The sequence below is a fragment of the Acanthochromis polyacanthus genome, chromosome 15, assembly GCF_021347895.1.
Source record: "Acanthochromis polyacanthus isolate Apoly-LR-REF ecotype Palm Island chromosome 15, KAUST_Apoly_ChrSc, whole genome shotgun sequence".
Taxonomy (NCBI): domain Eukaryota; kingdom Metazoa; phylum Chordata; class Actinopteri; family Pomacentridae; genus Acanthochromis; species Acanthochromis polyacanthus.
The window spans coordinates 28,089,109-28,099,761 of record NC_067127.1 but is presented as its reverse complement, the minus strand read 5'-3'; the positions used below and the strand labels follow the sequence as shown (position 1 = coordinate 28,099,761).

Sequence of the window (10,653 nt, the reverse complement as noted above, 5' to 3'; positions counted from 1 at the left end):
GTGGGATGGTTGTCAGCTGCCCGGGAGACGTGGAGAGAGTTGATTGCCTGAGTGGAGTCAGCTGGAGAAGCTAGACTCCACTCAGGCACCGAGCTGTAGGGGAAGGACAGGACAGAGGAGCGGATGGAAAATAGACAGGCCAGGCAGGGCAGAGGAACAGATGAGACAGGTGGGGCAGAGGAGTGGATGAGGGACAGGCAGGGCAGAGGAGTGGATGAGGGACAGGCAGGGCAGAGGAGTGGATGAGGGACAGGCAGGGCAGAGGAAACAGGAGAGGGGGGAGAAAAGCAGATGGGAAAAGGGATATTTGGGGATGTCAGGTGGGAAGGATGGGGGTGAGGAGGGAGCCCTGACAGCACCCCCCCCTCAATGGGCGCCTCCTGGCGCCCTACGGAGCCAGCCGGGGCGAGAACCCACGGCTACCACGGGCAGCCAGGGGGCCCACAGGGGAAACTGGAAGGGCCCACAGGGGAAACTGGAAGGGCCCACAGGGGAAACTGGAAGGGCCCACAGGGGAAACTGGAAGGGCCCACAGGGGAAACTGGAAGGGCCCACAGGGGAAACTGGAAGGGGCAGGATTGGGAAAGGGCCGGACTGGACTGAGTGAACTGACAACAGGAAAGGGCCGGACTGGACTGAGTGAAGGAAAGGGCCGGACTGGACTGAGTGAAGGAAAGGGCCGGACTGGACTGAGTGAAGGAAAGGGCCGGACTGGACTGAGTGAAGGAAAGGGCCGGACTGGACTAGCAGGGCAGTAGCTCTGGGGGTCGGCCCGAAGGCTCAACTGGCCGAGGATGGATAGGGCGGAGGGTCCGCTCCGGAGGACGGACCGTGGGCCGGACTGGCTGGGGATGAGTGGGCCGGAGGGTCCGTTCCGGTGGGCGGGCCGGAGGGTCCGCTTCGGGGGACGGCCCGAAGGCGGGACAGGTCGAGGCAGGACAAGCCGGAGGGGCCGCTCCGGCGGACGGCCCGGGGGCCGGACAGACAGGCGGGGCCGCTCCGGCGGACGGCCCGGGGGCCGGACAGACAGGCCGGGCCGCTCCGGCGGACGGCCCGGGGGCCGGGCAGAGCCGGGTCCGGTGGGTCCTCCGGGGGCAGAGCCGGGTCCGGTGGGTCCTCCGGGGGCAGAGCCGGGTCCGGTGGGTCCTCCGGGGGCAGAGCCGGGTCCGGTGGGTCCTCCGGGGGCAGGACCGAACACTGGGCCAGGGGCCCCTCCGGGGGCGGCGCAGGATCCAGGGGCCCCTCCGGGGGCGGCGCAGGATCCAGGGGCCCCTCCGGGGGCGGCGCAGGATCCAGGGGCCCCTCCGGGGGCGGCGCAGGATGGGAGGCGCAAAACCTCTTCCTGGACTCGGGGAGGACCTTAATCCCTTTTAAGGTTGCCGAGGTTGCAGGGAGCGGAGGCGGGGCGTCGACGGCCTCCTCGGGGAGCGGAGGCGGAGCGTCGTCGACCTCCTCGGGAACTGGGGGCGGAGCCGGGAGCCCCTCCGGGGGCGGAGCCGGGAGCCCCTCCGGGGGCGGAGCCGGGAGCCCCTCCGGGGGCGGAGCAGGGTCCAGGGGCGGGTCTGGAGGGGAGGCCTTAAGCCTTTCGACGGCAGCCGAAATCCTGGGGGCCGGAGGCGGTGCGTCGACCACCGCGGGAACTGGAGGCGGTGCGTCGACCACCGCGGGAACTGGAGGCGGTGCGTCGACCACCGCGGGAACTGGAGGCGGTGCGTCGACCACCGCGGGAACTGGAGGCGGGTGGCTGCCATGGGGGAGTGTGATGGAGCTGTCCAGGAAGTCCAGTATTTCCTGGGGTAGGCGGCAGGTTAGCTCGGGCCTCTGGGCAGCTAACCTGCGCGCCAAGACTACTGTGCTCTCCTTCCCAGACTCCTTCCACTCCCGCCAGAGGTCGCTTACAGCATAAAAGAAAACACTGTTCTCTTTGCATGAAAAGAAGAAAACATAGGACGCACCTACATCCTGGGTCGGCACCTGGCTCGGGGGTACCGAGGACTGGGTCGGGGTCCGGTTCTGGGGAGCTGAGGTCGGGGTCCGGTTCTGGGGAGCTGAGGTCGGGGTCCGGTTCTGGGGAGCTGAGGTCGGGGTCCGGTTCAAAAAGATGGCTCCCGTGTGGACTGGAGACGGAGGGCCGGAGTGCGGTCTCGCTGAGGCAGAACCCAGGGAACCATGGTGCCTCTTGGACGGCAGCTTTACTGCCCAACGGGTTCCCCAGAAGGGAGAGGAGGAGTCATTCACTGACATGATGGTTGGGAACTAAACAGGGGGCTCCAACAAAATTAACCGGGGGGTGTACTGGCTTGACTGGATTTAACAAAAGAAGAGTTACTCACAGGACTGACGGTGACCAGACGAGGAGCAGAGCAGAGGGATTCCAATTACGGGGATGGCGAGGGCTGTGGAGGGGAGAGGATGGGTCCAACCCCGGTAGTGGGCTCTCTGGGTCCGTTTGTGGCCAGAGTATTCTGTCACGCGCTGAGCTGGTGGACCTGAGCAGAAAACCACACTACCAGGGCTGGCTGAATGCAAGGGGTTTATTATTTGGGGGGTGAGAATGGTGGCTAGGTGGGGGGAAAACTAGGGTGTAGGAGCGGGGAGTTCCGGGCAGGAGTGGGGGTCCAGGCAGGAGTGGGGGTCCAGGCAGGAGTGGGGGGTCCAGGCAGGAGTGGGGGGTCCAGGCAGGAGTGGGGGGTCCAGGCAGGAGTGGGGGTTCCAGGCAGGAGTGGGGGTTCCAGGCAGGAGTGGGGGTTCCAGGCAGGAGTGGGGGTTCCCGGGCAGCCGAACTGAACAAAAGCGGGAGAAAACAAGTCAAGAAACACGGCAGAACTTAAAACAGAAAATGCTGAAGGCTAGAGCGCAAACCGAACTGCATGGTTCTTTGTTCAATACTCTGGCAGGGAGTGGAAGGCTGAGCCAGTCTTTATTGCAGTGGTGAGTCGTTAGTGGGATGGTTGTCAGCTGCCCGGGAGACGTGGAGAGAGTTGATTGCCTGAGTGGAGTCAGCTGGAGAAGCTAGACTCCACTCAGGCACCGAGCTGTAGGGGAAGGACAGGACAGAGGAGCGGATGGAAAATAGACAGGCCAGGCAGGGCAGAGGAACAGATGAGACAGGTGGGGCAGAGGAGTGGATGAGGGACAGGCAGGGCAGAGGAAACAGGAGAGGGGGGAGAAAAGCAGATGGGAAAAGGGATATTTGGGGATGTCAGGTGGGAAGGATGGGGGTGAGGAGGGAGCCCTGACAGTCTGTAGGACTTCCTTTTTTCACCTGCGTAATATTGTAAAAATCAGGAACATTCTGTCTCAGAGTGATGCAGAAAAATTAGTTCATGCTTTTGTTACTTCCAGGCTTGACTATTGCAATTCCTTATTATCGGGTTGTCCAAATAGTTCTCTCAAACATCTACAGTTGATCCAAAACGCTGCTGCGAGAGTACTGACAGGAGTTAGCAAAAGAGATCATATTTCCCCTATACTTGCTTCTCTTCACTGGCTTCCTGTTAAATCCAGAATAGAATTTAAAATCCTTCTTCTGACATATAAAGCTCTTAATAACCAATCTCCATCATATGTTAAAGATCTGATAGTACCTTATTATCCTAGTAGAACTCTTCACTCTCAAGCTGCAGGCTTACTTGCTGTTCCTAGAATTTCTAAAAGTAGAATGGGAGGCAGATCCTTCAGTTATCAGGCGCCTCTCCTGTGGAACCTGCTCCCAGTTTGGGTTCGGGAGGCAGACACCCTCTCTATTTTTAAGACCAGGCTTAAAACATTCCTTTTTTGACAAATCTTATAGTTGGGGCTGACTGGGTGACCCACAGGGGTTCGGCTTGTGTCTTCATTTGCACAGCTGACTCCTTCTTGGACGTCCCTTCGTTCTGCCTCTAGTCATGCTGCTATAGGCCTAGGCTGCTGGGGGACTTTTCTTGACGCACTGAGCCCTTCTCTATCTACCTTTACATTTAATATGTATACCGTTATTGCAGTACATTCACTCTGTTTCCCCCTGTGCTATTTCTCCGAGTGTCACTAGTTCCAGAGCTGGATGCTTCAGATCTGCGGTTGATGTTCCACCAGCTGGTCCAGTCTCCACCATGTCCACTGTGGGATGCTGCTGCTGACCTTCCTCCAGCCCTCTGCTTCCAACTCCCTTTTTCCACCAGTCAACTCTGCATTGCCTTCACTATACTGTTATGCTAACTTACATACTGTTTGAATTTTACTGCTAGCTATATATGGAGTATGTTTAATGTCAGAGCCGTACATCATAAGAGTAAATTATGAGTCAGTTTTCAATGTTAGCTTATACTTTGTCTGTGTCACATATCCTGTCATGCATGTATCCAAATGTGTGTTGTGTTTTCCTTGCTTTCCCACCCCTCCCTCTTCTCCCATCCCTCCCCCTTGCCCTCTTCTGTCCTTCTCAACCCGCCCGGCCAGCAGGCAGATGGGTCCCCCCTATATAGAGCCGGGTTCTGCTCGAGGTTTCTTCCCTGTTAAAAGGGTGTTTTTCCTTGCCACTGTCGCCTTTGGGCTTGCTCTGGGGGTCAGGCATTTGGGTTCTGTAAAGCGTCTTGAGACGAGTTGACTGTAATTGACGCTCTATAAATAAAATTGAATTGAATTGAATTGAATTAATTTGTTCCAGCTTCTCTCGGTATCCCTCAGAGATCCCCAGGTCGGTTGAGACCTGGAATCCTAGGTAGTTTACCTCAAACTGGCCAAATTGACACTTTTTCAGATTTAGCTTTAATCCTGCATCCGTCAGCTTCTCAACAATTTTTTGCAGCTTTTCCAGGTGTTCCTCCTCAAAGTCGTCTGCGATGAACACGTCGTCAATGTAGATCGTCGTTCCAAGTACTTGTAGAATATCCATTACAGTATGGAATGAATTCCCTATCATAATTCAAGAGCATTTTAAATTGATTTGAGGGCAGCATTTATCGATTTCATTCTCAGATTATGTGATATTGTCTCTCAGAACTCTGCTCTCGCGCTCAAATTTGCTCTGTGCGTGCTCAAACTGTGTCCTCGCACTCGGTTAAGATGGTGCTCGCGCAGATTTCCTGCGCTCAAACTCAAACTCTTCCTCTTGCTCTCACGGAGCTTCTGCTCACGGATCTCTGCTCTGCTCTCAGATTTTTTGTGTATCAACGCTGTCAACCAATAGAAGGCCGGCGAGCTTTGACCAATCACATTATCCCTGTTTGTATACGGGTGCGTTTGCTGTTTTCCGAGGAGCGTCGCATACGGGCGGGCACTCTTTCAACAGGTTTTATCCACTCCCTACCTCCGGGACTGTAAAAAATGTGATTTCTTTTATTTTTTTGACCACCGTTGGAATAAAATATCATTCAATGCATACAACAGCGTCCGAGCTTCTCATTAAAATGGCTATATTGTATAATAATAGCGGCATCGAACACTGCTCTTTGAGGTGTGCTGGTGGAGAAAACAATGTCACCATCCTTCAGCGGGACAGCAGATGGCTTGCTAAAATGGACCGGCAAAGTTGAAGCGCTCAGGCAAGTTATTTTTATATTCATTTTAATGAAATCTATATAATATTTATTTGATCATATATCTGGTTTTAAATATACATGAACACCATACAAAATGTATTTATATATCCCTGTATTTTCTTTGTTTTGTTTTGAAAATGATTTATATCATTAATAATTGGATCCTATCCTCATCAGGAAGTGGTACTGAAAATGTTAAATATAAGCATTCTTGTTTCAGGTTATGTTTAATGTGCAAATGAGGTCAGTACACTCAGATAAGACAATGCGCCAATATGCACTGCTTTCTTTTCCAACAGAACCTGCTCAGACGTCATATCTTTGAAAGACTGCAAACCAAGTTTCAGTATGTCATCAGTCATCCTTACTTGGACCTTCACTATCTAAACTTCATGTGCACCCATGAATTGATACTTGCTGACGCATTAGCAGACCAGATAGAGTTGCCATTGGATATAGTACATGACTTAATAGAACTGTGCTGTCTGGTTAGACAGAACATAGAAAATGAGCAAGTAATTCCATCAGTTCAATCATCAATTCATGGGTGCACATGAAGTTTAGATAGTCAAGGTCCAAGTCAGGATGACTGATAAAACTAATTAAACATAACCTGAAACAAGAATGCTTATATTTAACATTTTCAGTACCACTTCCTGATGAGGATAGGATCCAATTATTAATGATATAAATCGTTCTCAAAACAAAACAAAGAAAATACAGGGATATATAAATACATTTTGTATGGTGTTCATGTATGCTTAAAATCAGGTATATGATCAAATAAATATTTTATAGTTTTCATTAAAATGAATTTAAAAATAACTTGCCTGAGCGCTTCGACTTTGCCGGTCCATTTTAGCAAGCCATCTACTGCATAGACATATTTATATATGAGTAGACGCCACATGACGAGTGGTGGGGCTGCCATCTTGGTCTGGTCACCCGCTCCACTCAGCACTGTTTGACAGCGCATTTAATCCATCTTAACTCTGAATATTAAACTGATTTTCACACTTTTTTTATTTGTTGCAAACGTCATACATGTATCTATGATACAGGACAAATGGTTCAGCGTATTTTAATATTCATAGCGGGATTAACAGTAATAGAATATTCTGATATTAAGCTCGACTGTAGACAAGTATTTTGCAAACACTGTAAGCAGATAATAGCAGTAAATTATTTTAATAATTTGAAGAGACAATATATGATTACGCCATATTTACATATACTGACTAATGAACACATATTTCTATATAAAACAGTAGATATAAGTTATATATCAGAGAAAAGGAATATATATATAAATCAACATTCACATATATATGTAAAAGTTATATATCAGAGAAAATCATACTACATATATAAATCACGTATGTAGAGAGAATAAAATGTAATGTAAATGTAAATTCTCAAGTTAACACAAGAACATGACATCCCTGCCCTAAACCACATTTACACATGTACAAACGTTTTACAGCTAAAACCAATGAAAGAGGACTGTTTTGCAGAGCTTCTTTGTCGTGCTCCCTTTCTGCAGGTCAAGACAGGTAAGTTTGGCAATATGGTGCAGCCTTATCTTGAGAAACACGGACACAACCAATGACAACAAGCTGGAATGATGGTTGTCGATACCAAACTGTCTTTCTTCAATGTGTTCCCCAAGCAGAAAAACCACCTCCATTCCAATCTCCTCCCGAACGTTGTGTGTGACTGTTGACACCTTTGGAGCTTGTTTTGCTGAAGCCTGGCGAATCACCCTCTCTGCAACTCTCAGCACCTTATAATGATAAAAAAAAAAATTATATTTATATAGCGCTTTACACAGTGCTAAAAGACACTTTACAGTACAGAGAAAATAAAGAACAAAGCAACTTTAACATGCAAATATTAAAAAAAATATACAAGATTATAAAGTCAAACCTTCACTGTGCCTTGTGATGGAATCAGTAGGCCTCCATTGTTTTTCAGAGCTAGAAGGTGGGAGCTCTCATCAAATGATGATGGTACAGCATCTCTGACCAAGCTTGCACGGCACACATCACCTTCAAAATGAAAATGGAAGATTTGGGAGAGTCTATACAAAAACATCTTACAAAAGAGGTCAAGAGGTTTTCTTCAAGTTTCTTACAACCTTTCTTCAACAAAACTCCTATTTTGATGCATATCTGTTGATAATGAACCAAAACTGCTTAAACTGTCAGGAAGCCGTCCGGCTCCTGACTTGGTTTTGTTTCTGGTTTCTGTCAGGATGCTGTTGCAGCTCCTGCCTGGTTTTTGTTTCCCTTTCTCCCTCTCTCGCTCACAGCTGATTGCTTGCTGCAGGACTAATTATTGTCATTAGACTCAGCTGAGGAGCAATCAGCTCAACTTTATTCACCTGCCTTCCCCTTTTAGTTTAAATATCCCCTGCTCCCCTCTTTGTGTGTGGGAGCGTCACAGCACGAACCGTTTCTTACACCTTCTGATTTTCCCCTTACTCTGGATTTTTGAGGATTTTCCCTTTGGACTACTTAGGTTTTTCTTTTATGGACTCACCCCTTTGTGGACTTAGTACTTTTGGACTTGCCTAAGCTGGTTCCTCCCGGTAAAGGATTTGCTCTGTTTGTGAGTACGTGTCCCTTGTGTTGTTTTGCTGCCTTTTGGATGTTTTATTTTGGTTCAATAAACCCTATTTTCACCACTACACCTGTTGGTATCTGCGCCTGGGTTCTACCACCACCATTCGTGACATAAACTGTGAATAACCTTGTTTGCAAACTATTCTACAGTCAGATGTTCAGTTGTCTGTATTTTTAAGTAAGTGGGTGGGTATGACACATTAGAGCTAGCTTACTGTTCTTAAGGTGAATTACATGTGAACAATACAGTCTGTGCCACCTGTGTAAAATTCGCTGGTCAATGTTATACCAGTAATATATATTTTAGCTTTCCTGTGTCAGTTGTAATCTAAGTCAGTGGAATATGACTTACACACGTGGACAAAATTGTTGGTACCCCTCAGTTAAAGAAGAAAAAACCCACAATTCTCACTGAAATCACTTGAAACTCACAAAAGTAACAATAAATAAAAATTTATTGAAAATTAAATAATCAAAATCAGCCATCACTTTTGAATTGTTGATTAACATAATTATTTAAAAAACAAACTAATGAAATAGGGCTGGACAAAAATGATGGTACCCATAACTTAATATTTTGTTGCACAACCTTTTGAGGCAATCACTGCAATTAAACGATTTCTGTATTTGTCAATGAGCGTTCTGCAGCTGTCAACAGGTATTTTGGCCCACTCCTCATGAGCAAACAGCTCCAGTTGTCTCAGGTTTGATGGGTGTCTTCTCCAAATGGCATGTTTCAGCTCCTTCCACATATGTTCAATGGGATTCAGATCTAGGCTCATAGAAGGCCACTTTAGAATAGTCCAACGCTTTTCTCTCAGCCATTCTTGGGTGTTTTTGGCTGTGTGTTTTGGATCGTTGTCCTGTTGGAAGACCCATGACCTGCGACTGAGACCAAGCTTTCTGACACTAGGCAGCACATTTCTCTCCAGAATGCCTTGATAGTCGTCAGATTTCATCGTACCTTGCACACTTTCAAGACACCCTGTGCCAGATGCAGCAAAGCAGCCCCAAAACATTACGGAGCCTCCTCCATGTTTCACCGTAGGGACAGTGTTCTTTTCTTCGTATGCTTGGTTTTTGAGTCTATGAACATAGAGTTGATGTGCCTTACCAAAAAGCTCCAGTTTGGTCTCATCTGTCCAAAGGACATTCTCCCAGAAGCTTTGTGGCTTGTCAACATGCATTTTTGCAAATTCCAGTCTCGCTTTTTTATGAGTTTTTTTCAGCAGTGGTGTCCTCCTTGGTCGTCTCCCATGAAGTCCACTTTGGCTCAAACAACGACGAATGGTGCGATCTGACACTGATGTACCTTGGCCTTGGAGTTCACCTTTAATTTCTTTGAAGGTTGCTCTGGGCTCTTTGGATACAATTCGAACGATCCGTCTCTTCAATTTGTCATCAATTTTCCTCTTGCGGCCACGTCCAGGGAGGTTGGCTACTGTCCCATGGGTCTTGAACTTCTGAATAATATGAGCCACTGTTGTCACAGGAACTTCAAGCTGTTTAGAGATGGTCTTATAGCCTTTACCTTTAAGATGTTTGTCTATAATTTTTTTTCGGATGTTCTGGGACAATTCTCTCCTTCGCTTTCTGTTCATGTTCAGTGTGGTACACACCTTTTCACCAAACAGCAGGGTGACTACTTGTCTCCCTTTAAATAGGCAGACTGACTGATTATGAGTTTGGAAACACCTGTGATGTCAATTAAATGACACACCTGAGTTAATCATGTCACTCTGGTCAAATAGTTTTCAATCTTTTATAGAGGTACCATCATTTTTGTCCAGGCCTGTTTCATTAGTTTGTTTTTTTAAATAATTATGTTAATCAACAATTCAAAAGTAATGGCTGTTTTTGATTATTTAATTTTCAATACATTTTTATTTATTGTTACTTTTGTGAGTTTCAAGTGATTTCAGTGAGAATTGTGGGTTTTTCCTTCTTTAACTGAGGGGTACCAACAATTTTGTCCACGTGTGTATAAAGTCTCAGTTCACAGACGGGTCAACACCGGCAGTAAACATAGCCTAGCTAGCTGGCCATGATTTCGCTGGTGGGCATAAATACAGCACAGTAATATTCGATTCACAGAATACAACCAATAGCAATGTTCAATCTTACTTGTGAAAAGTAATCCCTCGTGCCCTGTTTTCGACAATCCGGCGATTTGAACACGAATATGCGGCACAGTGCTCTGGCATCTGGTTCTTTCTGCTGCTGAACTGTAAGTACAATGACCGGACCAAGATGGCAGCCGTCCCCGAGCGGCGTCATGGTGACATTGTTTTCTCCACCAGCACACCTCAAAGAGCAGTGTTCGATGCCGCTATTATTATACAATATAGCCGTTTTAATGAGAAGCTCGGACGCTGTTGTATGCATTGAATGATATTTTATTCCAACGGTGGTCAAAAAAAATAAAAGAAATCACATTTATTACAGTCCCGGAGGTAGGGAGTGGATAAAACCTGTTGAAAGAGTGCCCACCCGTATGCGATGCTCCTCGG

General features: G+C 47.7%; 1 long non-coding RNA gene across 1 annotated transcript; it reads right to left on the bottom strand.

Moving 5' to 3' along the window:
* Positions 1-6,897: 6,897 nt before the first annotated feature.
* Positions 6,898-10,393, bottom strand: LOC127537419 (uncharacterized). The gene is made up of 3 exons (XR_007947041.1): positions 10,268-10,393; positions 7,446-7,567; positions 6,898-7,302 (listed from the first exon to the last, which is right to left on the bottom strand). It is a non-coding gene; the product is annotated as an uncharacterized LOC127537419 (long non-coding RNA).
* Between the last annotated feature and the right edge of the window lie 260 nt (positions 10,394-10,653).